The following is a 15,872-nucleotide window of genomic DNA, read 5'->3' as shown; positions in this document are numbered from 1 at the left end:
CTGAAATTCTATACGCCAAAAGTGGGAAACAGCGTGCAGGGAAAGGAACTTTCTCACCATACACGGCGTCTTATAGCACTGAAAAGAAGAAAGGGTCCTATATAATAAGCAGCCTAAAAATAATTCCACAGCATGGGCTCGTCCGGGATTTGAACCCGGGTCCTCTCGCAGCCGAAGCGAGAATCATACCCCTAGACCAACGAGCCTGATTCCCCTGTCGGCAATTTGAACAATTTCTGATGCGTCTTTCAGAAACAAAGCAGTGCTATTTGGCTGCTCTCTCTCTATGTGAGCCACACAAAGTCATGTTTTCTCTCAAGGTGTTGTTTTTTTCACTCTTGCAAGGAAGGGATCAGCCGATATCCTAGCTGCCAGTGAGCAGAAAAAAGGCACCAATGAGAACTGCAGGCACTTTCTGGCACTTGTACTTCTCTGCAAGTCCTGGACCCTTGCCCCATAAACTTCCACCCCAGAAGCAAGGGAGGGCCTGCCAATTCTTGCTTCTAAGAAAGAAGCGTTTGATTCTTGGATTCAAACATGCTCACTCAGCGCTCACATGTGCTCGATCAGGCGAGATTTATATGAGTGGCTCGCAGGACTGAAACACTCACCTGGGAGACCCAGGGTGACTGAATTCCCAGAATGGCCATTGTTGGGCACGTCACCTCCTTTCCTCCTGCCTCAATCTAGAATTGGCTGCAAATCACAAGATAGAGTTCAATGTCCGTGTGGACTGCCTACTCCCAGCTACCTCTCTGTCTTCCTTATGTAAATTAAAATTCGCAAGGGGGGACCAATGACAATCTGCTCCTCCCACATAACCAGGAAGCCCTGTTGAACATGTCTGCCTGTGTTGTTGCAGGGACAGTGCCTTCTCCGCCCAAAAGGTGGCAGGAGAGCCTCACAACAAAGATGGGATCAACTGCTTAATGAGAAACCAGCACGGCAGTTAGGTTGATGGAGTGCAAATTTAACGGAAGGTGTGCCTGAGGTGTCCCTTCCAGGAATACATGGAATTGTGATTGAGGGCCCAGCCTGATCGTTGGTGGATTTCTCGTCATATGTTACAGGTCCGTGCAAAGATTGTGGTGTGTGGGGAATGCACTGCAAAAAACAGGACGATTTAAGGGTGTAAAAGAGACCTGTCAGAAGTGGGATTTGAACCCACGCCTCCATGAGGAGCCCAGAAGTCTCAGTTGCACTGAAGATCAAGCTCTCTTGAGTCTGGCGCCTTAGACCACTCGGCCATCCTGACAGCCCTGGCTATGTACAGGTCTGACTCTTCTGTCTGCACTTGCTAATGTTTGCACTTACAGCGTTCGCAGCAATGTCACAGGTGTAAAGGCCCCACAATACAACATGGCATAATAAAAAAAAAGCTAGGCACAAGAGCGACCACTGATGGATGCGGATTACTTTGTTTCGTCTTGCAAAAGTAAAGGAAGTTTCCCACGGCTCGCTGGGTTCATGGACTGCCTCTTCTTAAGCTTGCATTGAGATAAAAAGGTTTTAGAGGGTGCACATAAAAGCAGCTCATGCACAGTGTTTCTGCCCGGTCTCGAACCGGGGACCTTTCGCGTGTTAGGTGAACGTGATGACCACTACACTACAGAAACTAACTTGCTGTGTTTTACTGTTAGAGCAAGGTTCCTCTCAAGGATTCTCTCTACTTCTCTTCTGCTGTATCAGCAGCCTCTCAGAAAGCGAGGAGCAAGTGTGAAAACTGCAGAGATATCAGCCAACATGCTTGCAATTAGACGTATTAAAAATTTACTTATGCAGGCATCGACAGACAAATATCTGATGCCTAAATGCCAGCAAGTACAGCTTGGGAAAGCATCACCTGGGACACACACAGACTAAGCATGAAGGCAGAAAAAGCATGGATATCCGTTCTTCTTCTGAGGTTCAAAATAATTTGTGCAACAATGCGCCGAGTGTAATGAGAAATAGTCAGGCATTGTGAGTTTTGAGTAGGATTCGTATGTTTACCTCTAAAAAAGGGCTCGTCCGGGATTTAAACCCAGGACCTCTCGCACCCTAAGCGAGAATCATACCCCTAGACCAACGAGCCGAGGCACACAAGAGTCACCTTTTGCACTGGCTCCGGGGGTTATTGGCAGCGAGTTGGTGAATGATTCACCCAAAGCAAGCAACTGCACATGCTGCTCTCTTCTGCAATATGGTTGCTGTCTTTTCCATGGCCGTCATCGAACAAGAAATGAAAATGCCTCCATCCTTCAGATATTTTGTTTGCTCTAGGTGTATGCTCTCGGTGAGGACAATAAAACAATTTCTGCTCTCATGCCTTGCTTTCATCAAGTAGGCCCACCCTTCAGTACAAAAGGACGTGCAAACGAATGGCGCAAACTATCGTCACTTCTCTTTTTGAGCTGTCACTGATGCCCCTGGAGCACAGTACGTCACGCTGGTGAAGGATAGACAGCTTCCATTATCTCAGCTTTCCTATAAGTTGAGAGAGTAAATGCAAACAATAAGCTGCTGTTTCTGCCCAGTCTCGAACCAGTGACCTTTCGCGTGTAAAGCAAACGTGATAACCACTACACCACAGAAACAGATACTCTTGCAGCAATCTTCTTGGCATGTAGTGGGCTGGAAAGCACAGACCAAGGGCCAATGTCCATGAAGCTCAACGTTGGACCCTCCTTACCCGATCTCTTTCTTTGGAAGAAAGGAACGAGGACCACTTTTATTCCAAAAGGCGATTTTAAAACCATACCTGAAATCACACTAGAAAAACACTTTGAATTTAATGTTCCTACACTGATGGTCCACCCCAGAAAAGCAGTTGCAAAGAAGTCCGGCACTGAAATTCTATACGCCAAAAGTAGGAAACAGCGTGCAGGGAAAGGAACTTTCTCACCATACACGGCGTCTTATAGCATTGAAAAGAAGAAATGGTCCTATATAATAAGCAGCCTAAAAATAATTCCACAGCATGGGCTCGTCCGGGATTTGAACCCGGGACCTCTCGCACCCGAAGCGAGAATCATACCCCTAGACCAACGAGCCTGATTCCCCTGTCGGCAATTTGAACAATTTCTGATGCGTCTTTCAGAAACAAAGCAGTGCTATTTGGCTGCTCTCTCTCTATGTGAGCCACACAAAGTCATGTTTTCTCTCAAGGTGTTGTTTTTTTCACTCTTGCAAGGAAGGGATCAGCCGATATCCTAGCTGCCAGTGAGCAGAAAAAAGGCACTGATGAGAACTGCAGGCACTTTCTGGCACTTGTACTTCTCTGCAAGTCCTGGACCCTTGCCCCCTAAACTTCCACCCCGGAAGCAAGGGAGGGCCTGCCAATTCTTGCTCCTAAGAAAGAGGCGTTTGATTCTTGGATTCAAACACGCTCAATCAGCGCTCGATCAGGCGAGATTTATATGAGTGGCTCGCAGGACTGAAACACTCACCTGGGAGACCCAGGGTGGCTGAATTCCCAGAATGGCCATTGTTGGGCAAGTCACCTCCTTTCCTCCTGCCTCAATCTAGAATTGGCTGCAAATCACAAGATAGAGTTCAATGTCTGTGTGTACTGCCTACTCCCAGCTACCTCTCTGTCTTCCTTCTGTAAATTAAAATTCGCAAGGGGGGACCAATGACAATCTGCTCCTCCCACATAACCAGGAAGCCCTGTTGAACATGTCTGCCTGTGTTGTTGCAGGGACAGTGCCTTCTCCGCCCAAAAGGTGGCAGGAGAGCCTCACAACAAAGATGGGATCAACTGCTTAATGAGAAACCAGCACGGCAGTTAGTGTGATGGAGTGCAAATTTAAGGGAAGGTGTGCCTGAGGTGTCCCTTCCAGGAATACATGGAATTGTGATTGAGGGCCCAGCCTGATCGTTGGTGGATTTCTCGTCATATGTTACAGGTCCGTGCAAAGATTGTGGTGTGTGGGGAATGCACTGCAAAAAACAGGACGATTTAAGGGTGTAAAAGAGACCTGTCAGAAGTGGGATTTGAACCCACGCCTCCATGAGGAGACCAGAAGTCTCAGTTGCACTGAAGATCAAGCTCTCTTGAGTCTGGCGCCTTAGACCACTCGGCCATCCTGACAGCCCTGGCTATGTACAGGTCTGACTCTTCTGTCTGCACTTGCCAATGTTTGCACTTACAGCGTTCGCAGCAATGTCACAGGTGTAAAGGCCCCACAATACAACATGGCATGATAAAAAAAAAGCTAGGCACAAGAGCGACCACTGATGGATGCGGATTACTTTGTTTCGTCTTGGAAAAGTAAAGGAAGTTTCCCACGGCTCGCTGGGTTCATGGACCGCCTCTTCTTAAGCTTGCATTGAGATAATAAGGTTTTAGAGGGTGCACATAAAAGCAGCTCATGCACAGTGTTTCTGCCCGGTCTCGAACCGGGGACCTTTCGCGTGTTAGGCGAACGTGATGACCACTACACTACAGAAACTAACTTGCTGTGTTTTACTGTTAGAGCAAGGTTCCTCTCAAGGATTCTCTCTACTTCTATTCTGCTGTATCAGCAGCCACTCAGAAAGCGAGGAGCAAGTGTTAAAACTGCAGAGATATCAGCCAACATGCTTGCAATTAGACGTATTAAAAATTTACTTATGCAGGCATCGACAGACAAATATCTGATGCCTAAATGCCAGCAAGTACAGCTTGGGAAAGCATCACCTGGGACACACACAGACTAAGCATGAAGGCAGAAAAAGCATGGATATCCGTTTTTCTTCTGAGGTTCAAAATAATTTGTGCAACAATGCGCCGAGTGTAATGAGAAATAGTCAGGCATTGTCAGTTTTGAGTAGGATTCGTATGTTTACCTCTAAAAAAGGGCTCGTCCGGGATTTGAACCGGGGACCTCTCGCACCCTAATCGAGAATCATACCCCTAGACCAACGAGCCGAGGCACACAAGAGCCACCTTTTGCACCGGCTCTGGGGGTTATTGGCAGCGAGTTGGTGAATGATTCACCCAAAGCAAGCAACTGCACATGCTGCTCTCTTCTGCAATATGGTTGCTGTCTTTTCCATGGCCGTCATCGAACCAGAAATGAAAATACCTCCATCCTTAAGACATTTTGTTTGCTCTAGGTGTATGCTCTCGGTGAGGACAATAAAACAATTTCTGCTCTCATGCCTTGCTTTCATCAAGTAGGCCCACCCTTCAGTACAAAAGGACGTGCAAACGAATGGCGCAAACTATCGTCACTTCTCTTTTTGAGCTGTCACTGATGCCCCTGGAGCACAGTACATCACGCTGGTGAGGGATAGACAGCTTCCATTATCTCAGCTTTCCTATAAGTTGAGAGAGTAAATGCAAACAATAAGCTGCTGTTTCTGCCCGGTCTCGAACCAGGGACCTTTCGCGTGTAAAGCTAACGTGATAACCACTACACCACAGAAACAGATACTCTTGCAGCAATCTTCTTGGCATGTTGTGGGCTGGAAAGCACAGACCAAGGGCCAATGTCCATGAAGCTCAATGTTGGACCCTCCTTACCCGATCTCTTTCTTTGGAAGAAAGGAACGAGGACCACTTTTATTCCAAAAGGCGATTTTAAAACCATACCTGAAATCACACTAGAAAAACACTTTGAATTTAATGTTCCTACACTGATGGTCCACCCCAGAAAAGCAGTTGCAAAGAAGTCCGGCACTGAAATTCTATACGCCAAAAGTGGGAAACAGCGTGCAGGGAAAGGAACTTTCTCACCATACACGGCGTCTTATAGCATTGAAAAGAAGAAATGGTCCTATATAATAAGCAGCCTAAAAATAATTCCACAGCATGGGCTCGTCCGGGATTTGAACCCAGGACCTCTCGCACCGAAAGCAAGAATCATACCCCTAGACCAACGAGCCTGACACCCCTGTCGGCAATTTGAACAATTTCTGATGCGTCTTTCAGAAACAAAGCAGTGCTATTTGGCTGCTCTCTCTCTATGTGAGCCACACAAAGTCATGTTTTCTCTCAAGGTGTTGTTTTTTTCACTCTTGCAAGGAAGGGATCAGCCGATATCCTAGCTGCCAGTGAGCAGAAAAAAGGCACTGATGAGAACTGCAGGCACTTTCTGGCACTTGTACTTCTCTGCAAGTCCTGGACCCTTGCCCCATAAACTTCCACCCCAGAAGCAAGGGAGGGCCTGCCAATTCTTGCTTCTAAGAAAGAAGCGTTTGATTCTTGGATTCAAACATGCTCACTCAGCGCTCACATGTGCTCGATCAGGCGAGATTTATATAAGTGGCTCGCAGGACTGAAACACTCACCTGGGAGACCCAGGGTGACTGGATTCCCAGAATGGCCATTGTTGGGCAAGTCACCTCCTTTCCTCCTGCCTCAATCTAGAATTGGCTGCAAATCATAAGATAGAGTTCAATGTCCGTGTGTACTGCCTACTCCCAGCTACCTCTCTGTCTTCCTTATGTAAATTAAAATTCGCAAGGGGGGACCAATGACAATCTGCTCCTCCCACATAACCAGGAAGCCCTGTTGAACATGTCTGCCTGTGTTGTTGCAGGGACAGTGCCTTCTCCGCCCAAAAGGTGGCAGGAGAGCCTCACAACAAAGATGGGATCAACTGCTTAATGAGAAACCAGCACGGCAGTTAGTGTGATGGAGTGCAAATTTAACGGAAGGTGTGCCTGAGGTGTCCCTTCCAGGAATACATGGAATTGTGATTGAGGGCCCAGCCTGATCGTTGGTGGATTTCTCGTCATATGTTACAGGTCCGTGCAAAGATTGTGGTGTGTGGGGAATGCACTGCAAAAAACAGGACGATTTAAGGGTGTAAAAGTGACCTGTCAGAAGTGGGATTTGAACCCACGCCTCCATGAGGAGACCAGAAGTCTCAGTTGCACTGAAAATCAAGCTCTCTTGAGTGTGGCGCCTTAGACCACTCGGCCATCCTGACAGCCATGGCTATGTACAGGTCTGACTCTTCTGTCTGCACTTGCCAATGTTTGCACTTACAGCGTTCGCAGCAATGTCACAGGTGTAAAGGCCCCACAATACAACATGGCATGATAAAAAAAAAGCTAGGCACAAGAGCGACCACTGATGGATGCGGATTACTTTGTTTCGTCTTTGAAAAGTAAAGGAAGTTTCCCACGGCTCGCTGGGTTCATGGACCGCCTCTTCTTAAGCTTGCATTGAGATAATAAGGTTTTAGAGGGTGCACATAAAAGCAGCTCATGCACAGTGTTTCTGCCCGGTCTCGAACCGGGGACTTTTCGCGTGTTAGGCGAACGTGATGACCACTACACTACAGAAACTAACTTGCTGTGTTTTACTGTTAGAGCAAGGTTCCTCTCAAGGATTCTCTCTACTTCTATTCTGCTGTATCAGCAGCCACTCAGAAAGCGAGGAGCAAGTGTGAAAACTGCAGAGATATCAGCCAACATGCTTGCAATTAGACGTATTAAAAATTTACTTATGCAGGCATCGACAGACAAATATCTGATGCCTAAATGCCAGCAAGTACAGCTTGGGAAAGCATCACCTGGGACACACACAGACTAAGCATGAAGGCAGAAAAAGCATGGATATCCGTTTTTCTTCTGAGGTTCAAAATAATTTGTGCAACAATGCGCCGAGTGTAATGAGAAATAGTCAGGCATTGTCAGTTTTGAGTAGGATTCGTATGTTTACCTCTAAAAAAGGGCTCGTCCGGGATTTGAACCCGGGACCTCTCGCACACTAAGCGAGAATCATACCCCTAGACCAACAAGCCGAGGCACACAAGAGTCGCCTTTTGCACTGGCTCCGGGGGTTATTGGCAGCGAGTTGGTGAATGATTCACCCAAAGCAAGCAACTGCACATGCTGCTCTCTTCAGCAATATGGTTGCTGTCTTTTCCATGGCCGTCATCGAACAAGAAATGAAAATGCCTCCATCCTTCAGACATTTTGTTTGCTCTGGGTGTATGCTCTCGGTGAGGACAATAAAACAATTTCTGCTCTCATGCATTGCTTTCATCAAGTAGGCCCACCCTTCAGTACAAAAGGACGTGCAAACGAATGGCGCAAACTATCGTCACTTCTCTTTTTGAGCTGTCACTGATGCCCCTGGAGCACAGTACGTCACGCTGGTGAGGGATAGACAGCTTCCATTATCTCAGCTTTCCTATAAGTTGAGAGAGTAAATGCAAACAATAAGCTGCTGTTTCTGCCCGGTCTCGAACGTGGGACCTTTCACGTGTAAAGCGAACGTGATAACCACTACACCACAGAAACAGATACTCTTGCAGCAATCTTCTTGGCATGTAGTGGGCTGGAAAGCACAGACCAAGGGCCAATGTCCATGAAGCTCAACGTTGGACCCTCCTTACCCGATCTCTTTCTTTGGAAGAAAGGAACGAGGACCACTTTTATTCCAAAAGGCGATTTTAAAACCATACCTGAAATCACACTAGAAAAACACTTTGAATTTAATGTTCCTACACTGATGGTCCACCCCAGAAAAGCAGTTGCAAAGAAGTCCGGCACTGAAATTCTATACGCCAAAAGTGGGAAACAGCGTGCAGGGAAAGGAACTTTCTCACCATACACGGCGTCTTATAGCATTGAAAAGAAATGGTCCTATATAATAAGCAGCCTAAAAATAATTCCACAGCATGGGCTCGTCCGGGATTTGAACCCGGGACCTCTCGCACCCGAAGCGAGAATCATACCCCTAGACCAACAAGCCTGACTCCCCTGTTGGCAATTTGAACAATTTCTGATGCGTCTTTCAGAAACAAAGCAGTGCTATTTGGCTGCTCTCTCTCTATGTGAGCCACACAAAGTCATGTTTTCTCTCAAGGTGTTGTTTTTTTCACTCTTGCAAGGAAGGGATCAGCTGATATCCTAGCTGCCAGTGAGCAGAAAAAAGGCACTGATGAGAACTGCAGGCACTTTCTGGCACTTGTACTTCTCTGCAAGTCCTGGACCCTTGCCCCATAAACTTCCACCCCAGAAGCAAGGGAGGGCCTGCCAATTCTTTCTTCTAAGAAAGAAGCGTTTGATTCTTGGATTCAAACATGCTCACTCAGCGCTCACATATGCTCGATCAGGCGAGATTTATATGAGTGGCTCGCAGGACTGAAACACTCACCTGGGAGACCCAGGGTGACTGAATTCCCAGAATGGCCATTGTTGGGCAAGTCACCTCCTTTCCTCCTGCCTCAATCTAGAATTGGCTGCAAATCACAAGATAGAGTTCAATGTCCGTGTGTACTGCCTACTCCCAGCTACCTCTCTGTCTTCCTTATGTAAATTAAAATTCGCAAGGGGGGACCAATGACAATCTGCTCCTCCCACATAACCAGGAAGCCCTGTTGAACATGTCTGCCTGTGTTGTTGCAGGGACAGTGCCTTCTCCGCCCAAAAGGTGGCAGGAGAGCCTCACAACAAAGATGGGATCAACTGCTTAATGAGAAACCAGCACAGCAGTTAGTGTGATGGAGTGCAAATTTAACGGAAGGTGTGCCTGAGGTGTCCCTTCCAGGAATACATGGAATTGTGATTGAGGGCCCAGCCTGATCATTGGTGGATTTCTCGTCATATGTTACAGGTCCATGCAAAGATTGTGGTGTGTGGGGAATGCACTGCAAAAAACAGGACGATTTAAGGGTGTAAAAGAGACCTGTCAGAAGTGGGATTTGAACCCACGCCTCCATGAGGAGACCAGAAGTCTCAGTTGCACTGAAGATCAAGCTCTCTTGAGTCTGGCGCCTTAGACCACTCGGCCATCCTGACAGCCCTGGCTATGTACAGGTCTGACTCTTCTGTCTGCACTTGCTAATGTTTGAACTTACAGCGTTCGCAGCAATGTCACAGGTGTAAAGGCCCCACAATACAACATGGCATGATAAATAAAAAGCTAGGCACAAGAGCGACCACTGATGGATGCGGATTACTTTGTTTCGTCTTGCAAAAGTAAAGGAAGTTTCCCACGGCTCGCTGGGTTCATGGACTGCCTCTTCTTAAGCTTGCATTGAGATAATAAGGTTTTAGAGGGTGCACATAAAAGCAGCTCATGCACAGTGTTTCTGCCCGGTCTCGAACCGGGGACCTTTCGCGTGTTAGGTGAACGTGATGACCACTACACTACAGAAACTAACTTGCTGTGTTTTACTGTTAGAGCAAGGTTCCTCTCAAGGATTCTCTCTACTTCTCTTCTGCTGTATCAGCAGCCACTCAGAAAGCGAGGAGCAAGTGTGAAAACTGCAGAGATATCAGCCAACATGCTTGCAATTAGACGTATTAAAAATTTACTTATGCAGGCATCGACAGACAAATATCTGATGCCTAAATGCCAGCAAGTACAGCTTGGGAAAGCATCACCTGGGACACACACAGACTAAGCATGAAGGCAGAAAAAGCATGGATATCCGTTTTTCTTCTGAGGTTCAAAATAATTTGTGCAACAATGCGCCGAGTGTAATGAGAAATAGTCAGGCATTGTGAGTTTTGAGTAGGATTCGTATGTTTACCTCTAAAAAAGGGCTCGTCCGGGATTTAAACCCAGGACCTCTCGCACCCTAAGCGAGAATCATACCCCTAGACCAACGAGCCGAGGCACACAAGAGTCACCTTTTGCATTGGCTCCGGGGGTTATTGGCAGCGAGTTGGTGAATGATTCACCCAAAGCAAGCAACTGCACATTCTGCTCTCTTCTGCAATATGGTTGCTGTCTTTTCCATGGCCGTCATCGAACAAGAAATGAAAATGCCTCCATCCTTCAGATATTTTGTTTGCTCTAGGTGTATGCTCTCGGTGAGGACAATAAAACAATTTCTGCTCTCATGCCTTGCTTTCATCAAGTAGGCCCACCCTTCAGTACAAAAGGACGTGCAAACGAATGGCGCAAACTATCGTCACTTCTCTTTTTGAGCTGTCACTGATGCCCCTGGAGCACAGTACGTCACGCTGGTGAGGGATAGACAGCTTCCATTATCTCAGCTTTCCTATAAGTTGAGAGAGTAAATGCAAACAATAAGCTGCTGTTTCTGCCCGGTCTCGAACCAGGGACCTTTCGCGTGTAAAGCAAACGTGATAACCACTACACCACAGAAACAGATACTCTTGCAGCAATCTTCTTGGCATGTAGTGGGCTGGAAAGCACAGACCAAGGGCCAATGTCCATGAAGCTCAACGTTGGACCCTCCTTACCCGATCTCTTTCTTTGGAAGAAAGGAACGAGGACCACTTTTATTCCAAAAGGCGATTTTAAAACCATACCTGAAATCACACTAGAAAAACACTTTGAATTTAATGTTCCTACACTGATGGTCCACCCCAGAAAAGCAGTTGCAAAGAAGTCCGGCACTGAAATTCTATACGCCAAAAGTGGGAAACAGCGTGCAGGGAAAGGAACTTTCTCACCATACACGGCGTCTTATAGCATTGAAAAGAAGAAATGGTCCTATATAATAAGCAGCCTAAAAATAATTCCACAGCATGGGCTCGTCCGGGATTTGAACCCGGGACCTCTCGCACCCGAAGCGAGAATCATACCCCTAGACCAACGAGCCTGATTCCCCTGTCGGCAATTTGAACAATTTCTGATGCGTCTTTCAGAAACAAAGCAGTGCTATTTGGCTGCTCTCTCTCTATGTGAGCCACACAAAGTCATGTTTTCTCTCAAGGTGTTGTTTTTTTCACTCTTGCAAGGAAGGGATCAGCCGATATCCTAGCTGCCAGTGAGCAGAAAAAAGGCACTGATGAGAACTGCAGGCACTTTCTGGCACTTGTACTTCTCTGCAAGTCCTGGACCCTTGCCCCCTAAACTTCCACCCCGGAAGCAAGGGAGGGCCTGCCAATTCTTGCTCCTAAGAAAGAGGCGTTTGATTCTTCGATTCAAACACGCTCACTCAGCGCTCGATCAGGCGAGATTTATATGAGTGGCTCGCAGGACTGAAACACTCACCTGGGAGACCCAGGGTGGCTGAATTCCCAGAATGGCCATTGTTGGGCAAGACACCTCCTTTCCTCCTGCCTCAATCTAGAATTGGCTGCAAATCACAAGATAGAGTTCAATGTCTGTGTGTACTGCCTACTCCCAGCTACCTCTCTGTCTTCCTTATGTAAATTAAAATTCGCAAGGGCGGACCAATGACAATCTGCTCCTCCCACATAACCAGGAAGCCCTGTTGAACATGTCTGCCTGTGTTGTTGCAGGGACAGTGCCTTCTCCGCCCAAAAGGTGGCAGGAGAGCCTCACAACAAAGATGGGATCAACTGCTTAATGAGAAACCAGCACGGCAGTTAGTGTGATGGAGTGCAAATTTAACGGAAGGTGTGCCTGAGGTGTCCCTTCCAGGAATACATGGAATTGTGATTGAGGGCCCAGCCTGATCGTTGGTGGATTTCTCGTCATATGTTACAGGTCCGTGCAAAGATTGTGGTGTGTGGGGAATGCACTGCAAAAAACAGGACGATTTAAGGGTGTAAAAGAGACCTGTCAGAAGTGGGATTTGAACCCACGCCTCCATGAGGAGACCAGAAGTCTCAGTTGCACTGAAGATCAAGCTCTCTTGAGTCTGGCGCCTTAGACCACTCGGCCATCCTGACAGCCCTGGCTATGTACAGGTCTGACTCTTCTGTCTGCACTTGCCAATGTTTGCACTTACAGCGTTCGCAGCAATGTCACAGGTGTAAAGGCCCCACAATACAACATGGCATGATAAAAAAAAAAGCTAGGCACAAGAGCGACCACTGATGGATGCGGATTACTTTGTTTCGTCTTGGAAAAGTAAAGGAATTTTCCCACGGCTCGCTGGGTTCATGGACCGCCTCTTCTTAAGCTTGCATTGAGATAATAAGGTTTTAGAGGGTGCACATAAAAGCAGCTCATGCACAGCGTTTCTGCCCGGTCTCGAACCGGGGAGCTTTCGCGTGTTAGGCGAATGTGATGACCACTACACTACAGAAACTAACTTGCTGTGTTTTACTGTTAGAGCAAGGTTCCTCTCAAGGATTCTCTCTACTTCTATTCTGCTGTATCAGCAGCCACTCAGAAAGCGAGGAGCAAGTGTTAAAACTGCAGAGATATCAGCCAACATGCTTGCAATTAGACGTATTAAAAATTTACTTATGCAGGCATCGACAGACAAATATCTGATGCCTAAATGCCAGCAAGTACAGCTTGGGAAAGCATCACCTGGGACACACACAGACTAAGCATGAAGGCAGAAAAAGCATGGATATCCGTTTTTCTTCTGAGGTTCAAAATAATTTGTGAAACAATGCGCCGAGTGTAATGAGAAATAGTCAGGCATTGTCAGTTTTGAGTAGGATTCGTATGTTTACCTCTAAAAAAGGGCTCGTCCGGGATTTGAACCGGGGACCTCTCGCACCCTAAGCGAGAATCATACCCCTAGACCAACGAGCCGAGGCACACAAGAGCCACCTTTTGCACCGGCTCTGGGGGTTATTGGCAGCGAGTTGGTGAATGATTCACCCAAAGCAAGCAACTGCACATGCTGCTCTCTTCTGCAATATGGTTGCTGTCTTTTCCATGGCCGTCATCGAACCAGAAATGAAAATACCTCCATCCTTCAGACATTTTGTTTGCTCTAGCTGTATGCTCTCGGTGAGGACAATAAAACAATTTCTGCTCTCATGCCTTGCTTTCATCAAGTAGGCCCACCCTTCAGTACAAAAGGACGTGCAAACGAATGGCGCAAACTATCGTCACTTCTCTTTTTGAGCTGTCACTGATGCCCCTGGAGCACAGTACATCACGCTGGTGAGGGATAGACAGCTTCCATTATCTCAGCTTTCCTATAAGTTGAGAGAGTAAATGCAAACAATAAGCTGCTGTTTCTGCCCGGTCTCGAACCAGGGACCTTTCGCGTGTAAAGCTAACGTGATAACCACTACACCACAGAAACAGATACTCTTGCAGCAATCTTCTTGGCATGTTGTGGGCTGGAAAGCACAGACCAAGGGCCAATGTCCATGAAGCTCAACGTTGGACCCTCCTTACCCGATCTCTTTTTTTGGAAGAAAGGAACGAGGACCACTTTTATTCCAAAAGGCGATTTTAAAACCATACCTGAAATCACACTAGAAAAACACTTTGAATTTAATGTTCCTACACTGATGGTCCACCCCAGAAAAGCAGTTGCAAAGAAGTCCGGCACTGAAATTCTATACGCCAAAAGTGGGAAACAGCGTGCAGGGAAAGGAACTTTCTCACCATACACGGCGTCTTATAGCATTGAAAAGAAGAAATGGTCCTATATAATAAGCAGCCTAAAAATAATTCCACAGCATGGGCTCGTCCGGGATTTGAACCCAGGACCTCTCGCACCGAAAGCAAGAATCTTACCCCTAGACCAACGAGCCTGACTCCCCTGTCGGCAATTTGAACAATTTCTGATGCGTCTTTCAGAAACAAAGCAGTGCTATTTGGCTGCTCTCTCTCTATGTGAGCCACACAAAGTCATGTTTTCTCTCAAGGTGTTGTTTTTTTCACTCTTGCAAGGAAGGGATCAGCCGATATCCTAGCTGCCAGTGAGCAGAAAAAAGGCACTGATGAGAACTGCAGGCACTTTCTGGCACTTGTACTTCTCTGCAAGTCCTGGACCCTTGCCCCATAAACTTCCACCCCAGAAGCAAGGGAGGGCCTGCCAATTCTTGCTTCTAAGAAAGAAGCGTTTGATTCTTGGATTCAAACATGCTCACTCAGCGCTCACATGTGCTCGATCAGGCGAGATTTATATGAGTGGCTCGCAGGACTGAAACACTCACCTGGGAGACCCAGGGTGACTGGATTCCCAGAATGGCCATTGTTGGGCAAGTCACCTCCTTTCCTCCTGCCTCAATCTAGAATTGGCTGCAAATCACAAGATAGAGTTCAATGTCCGTGTGTACTGCCTACTCCCAGCTACCTCTCTGTCTTCCTTATGTAAATTAAAATTCGCAAGGGGGGACCAATGACAATCTGCTCCTCCCACATAACCAGGAAGCCCTGTTGAACATGTCTGCCTGTGTTGTTGCAGGGACAGTGCCTTCTCCGCCCAAAAGGTGGCAGGAGAGCCTCACAACAAAGATGGGATCAACTGCTTAATGAGAAACCAGCACGGCAGTTAGTGTGATGGAGTGCAAATTTAACGGAAGGTGTGCCTGAGGTGTCCCTTCCAGGAATACATGGAATTGTGATTGAGGGCCCAGCCTGATCGTTGGTGGATTTCTCGTCATATGTTACAGGTCCGTGCAAAGATTGTGGTGTGTGGGGAATGCACTGCAAAAAACAGGACGATTTAAGGGTGTGAAAGAGACCTGTCAGAAGTGGGATTTGAACCCACGCCTCCATGAGGAGACCAGAAGTCTCAGTTGCACTGAAAATCAAGCTCTCTTGAGTGTGGCGCCTTAGACCACTCGGCCATCCTGACAGCCATGGCTATGTACAGGTCTGACTCTTCTGTCTGCACTTGCCAATGTTTGCACTTACAGCGTTCGCAGCAATGTCACAGGTGTAAAGGCCCCACAATACAACATGGCATGATAAAAAAAAAGCTAGGCACAAGAGCGACCACTGATGGATGCGGATTACTTTGTTTCGTCTTTGAAAAGTAAAGGAAGTTTCCCACGGCTCGCTGGGTTCATGGACCGCCTCTTCTTAAGCTTGCATTGAGATAATAAGGTTTTAGAGGGTGCACATAAAAGCAGCTCATGCACAGTGTTTCTGCCCGGTCTCGAACCGGGGACCTTTCACGTGTTAGGCGAACGTGATGACCACTACACTACAGAAACTAACTTGCTGTGTTTTACTGTTAGAGCAAGGTTCCTCTCAAGGATTCTCTCTACTTCTATTCTGCTGTATCAGCAGCCACTCAGAAAGCGAGGAGCAAGTGTGAAAACTGCAGAGATATCAGCCAACATGCTTGCAATTAGAC

General features: G+C 47.1%; 12 non-coding genes across 12 annotated transcripts; all 12 read right to left on the bottom strand.

The window, feature by feature from the left end:
- Window positions 1-134: 134 nt before the first annotated feature.
- On the bottom strand, window positions 135-206 carry TRNAP-CGG (transfer RNA proline (anticodon CGG)). Its single transcript has one exon. It is a non-coding gene; the product is annotated as a tRNA-Pro (tRNA).
- A 2,755-nt stretch (window positions 207-2,961) lies between these two features.
- TRNAP-CGG (transfer RNA proline (anticodon CGG)) lies at window positions 2,962-3,033 on the bottom strand. Its single transcript has one exon. It is a non-coding gene; the product is annotated as a tRNA-Pro (tRNA).
- A 927-nt stretch (window positions 3,034-3,960) lies between these two features.
- Window positions 3,961-4,072, bottom strand: TRNAL-CAA (transfer RNA leucine (anticodon CAA)). The gene is made up of 2 exons: window positions 4,035-4,072; window positions 3,961-4,006 (listed from the first exon to the last, which is right to left on the bottom strand). It is a non-coding gene; the product is annotated as a tRNA-Leu (tRNA).
- A 288-nt stretch (window positions 4,073-4,360) lies between these two features.
- Window positions 4,361-4,433, bottom strand: TRNAV-AAC (transfer RNA valine (anticodon AAC)). The gene has a single exon. It is a non-coding gene; the product is annotated as a tRNA-Val (tRNA).
- A 2,754-nt stretch (window positions 4,434-7,187) lies between these two features.
- TRNAV-AAC (transfer RNA valine (anticodon AAC)) lies at window positions 7,188-7,260 on the bottom strand. Its single transcript has one exon. It is a non-coding gene; the product is annotated as a tRNA-Val (tRNA).
- A 386-nt stretch (window positions 7,261-7,646) lies between these two features.
- Window positions 7,647-7,718, bottom strand: TRNAT-AGU (transfer RNA threonine (anticodon AGU)). Its single transcript has one exon. It is a non-coding gene; the product is annotated as a tRNA-Thr (tRNA).
- An 884-nt stretch (window positions 7,719-8,602) lies between these two features.
- Window positions 8,603-8,674, bottom strand: TRNAP-CGG (transfer RNA proline (anticodon CGG)). Its single transcript has one exon. It is a non-coding gene; the product is annotated as a tRNA-Pro (tRNA).
- Window positions 8,675-9,611: 937 nt separating this feature from the next.
- On the bottom strand, window positions 9,612-9,723 carry TRNAL-CAA (transfer RNA leucine (anticodon CAA)). Its single transcript has 2 exons — window positions 9,686-9,723; window positions 9,612-9,657 (listed from the first exon to the last, which is right to left on the bottom strand). It is a non-coding gene; the product is annotated as a tRNA-Leu (tRNA).
- Window positions 9,724-10,971: 1,248 nt separating this feature from the next.
- Window positions 10,972-11,044, bottom strand: TRNAV-UAC (transfer RNA valine (anticodon UAC)). The gene has a single exon. It is a non-coding gene; the product is annotated as a tRNA-Val (tRNA).
- Window positions 11,045-11,429: 385 nt separating this feature from the next.
- On the bottom strand, window positions 11,430-11,501 carry TRNAP-CGG (transfer RNA proline (anticodon CGG)). The gene has a single exon. It is a non-coding gene; the product is annotated as a tRNA-Pro (tRNA).
- A 927-nt stretch (window positions 11,502-12,428) lies between these two features.
- Window positions 12,429-12,540, bottom strand: TRNAL-CAA (transfer RNA leucine (anticodon CAA)). The gene is made up of 2 exons: window positions 12,503-12,540; window positions 12,429-12,474 (listed from the first exon to the last, which is right to left on the bottom strand). It is a non-coding gene; the product is annotated as a tRNA-Leu (tRNA).
- Window positions 12,541-15,656: 3,116 nt separating this feature from the next.
- Window positions 15,657-15,729, bottom strand: TRNAV-AAC (transfer RNA valine (anticodon AAC)). Its single transcript has one exon. It is a non-coding gene; the product is annotated as a tRNA-Val (tRNA).
- Between the last annotated feature and the right edge of the window lie 143 nt (window positions 15,730-15,872).

Source organism: Triturus cristatus, chromosome 10 (assembly GCF_964204655.1).
Source record: "Triturus cristatus chromosome 10, aTriCri1.1, whole genome shotgun sequence".
Classification (NCBI taxonomy): domain Eukaryota; kingdom Metazoa; phylum Chordata; class Amphibia; order Caudata; family Salamandridae; genus Triturus; species Triturus cristatus.
Note: the sequence above shows the minus strand (reverse complement) of the source record. Positions and strands in the feature narration are given on the sequence as shown.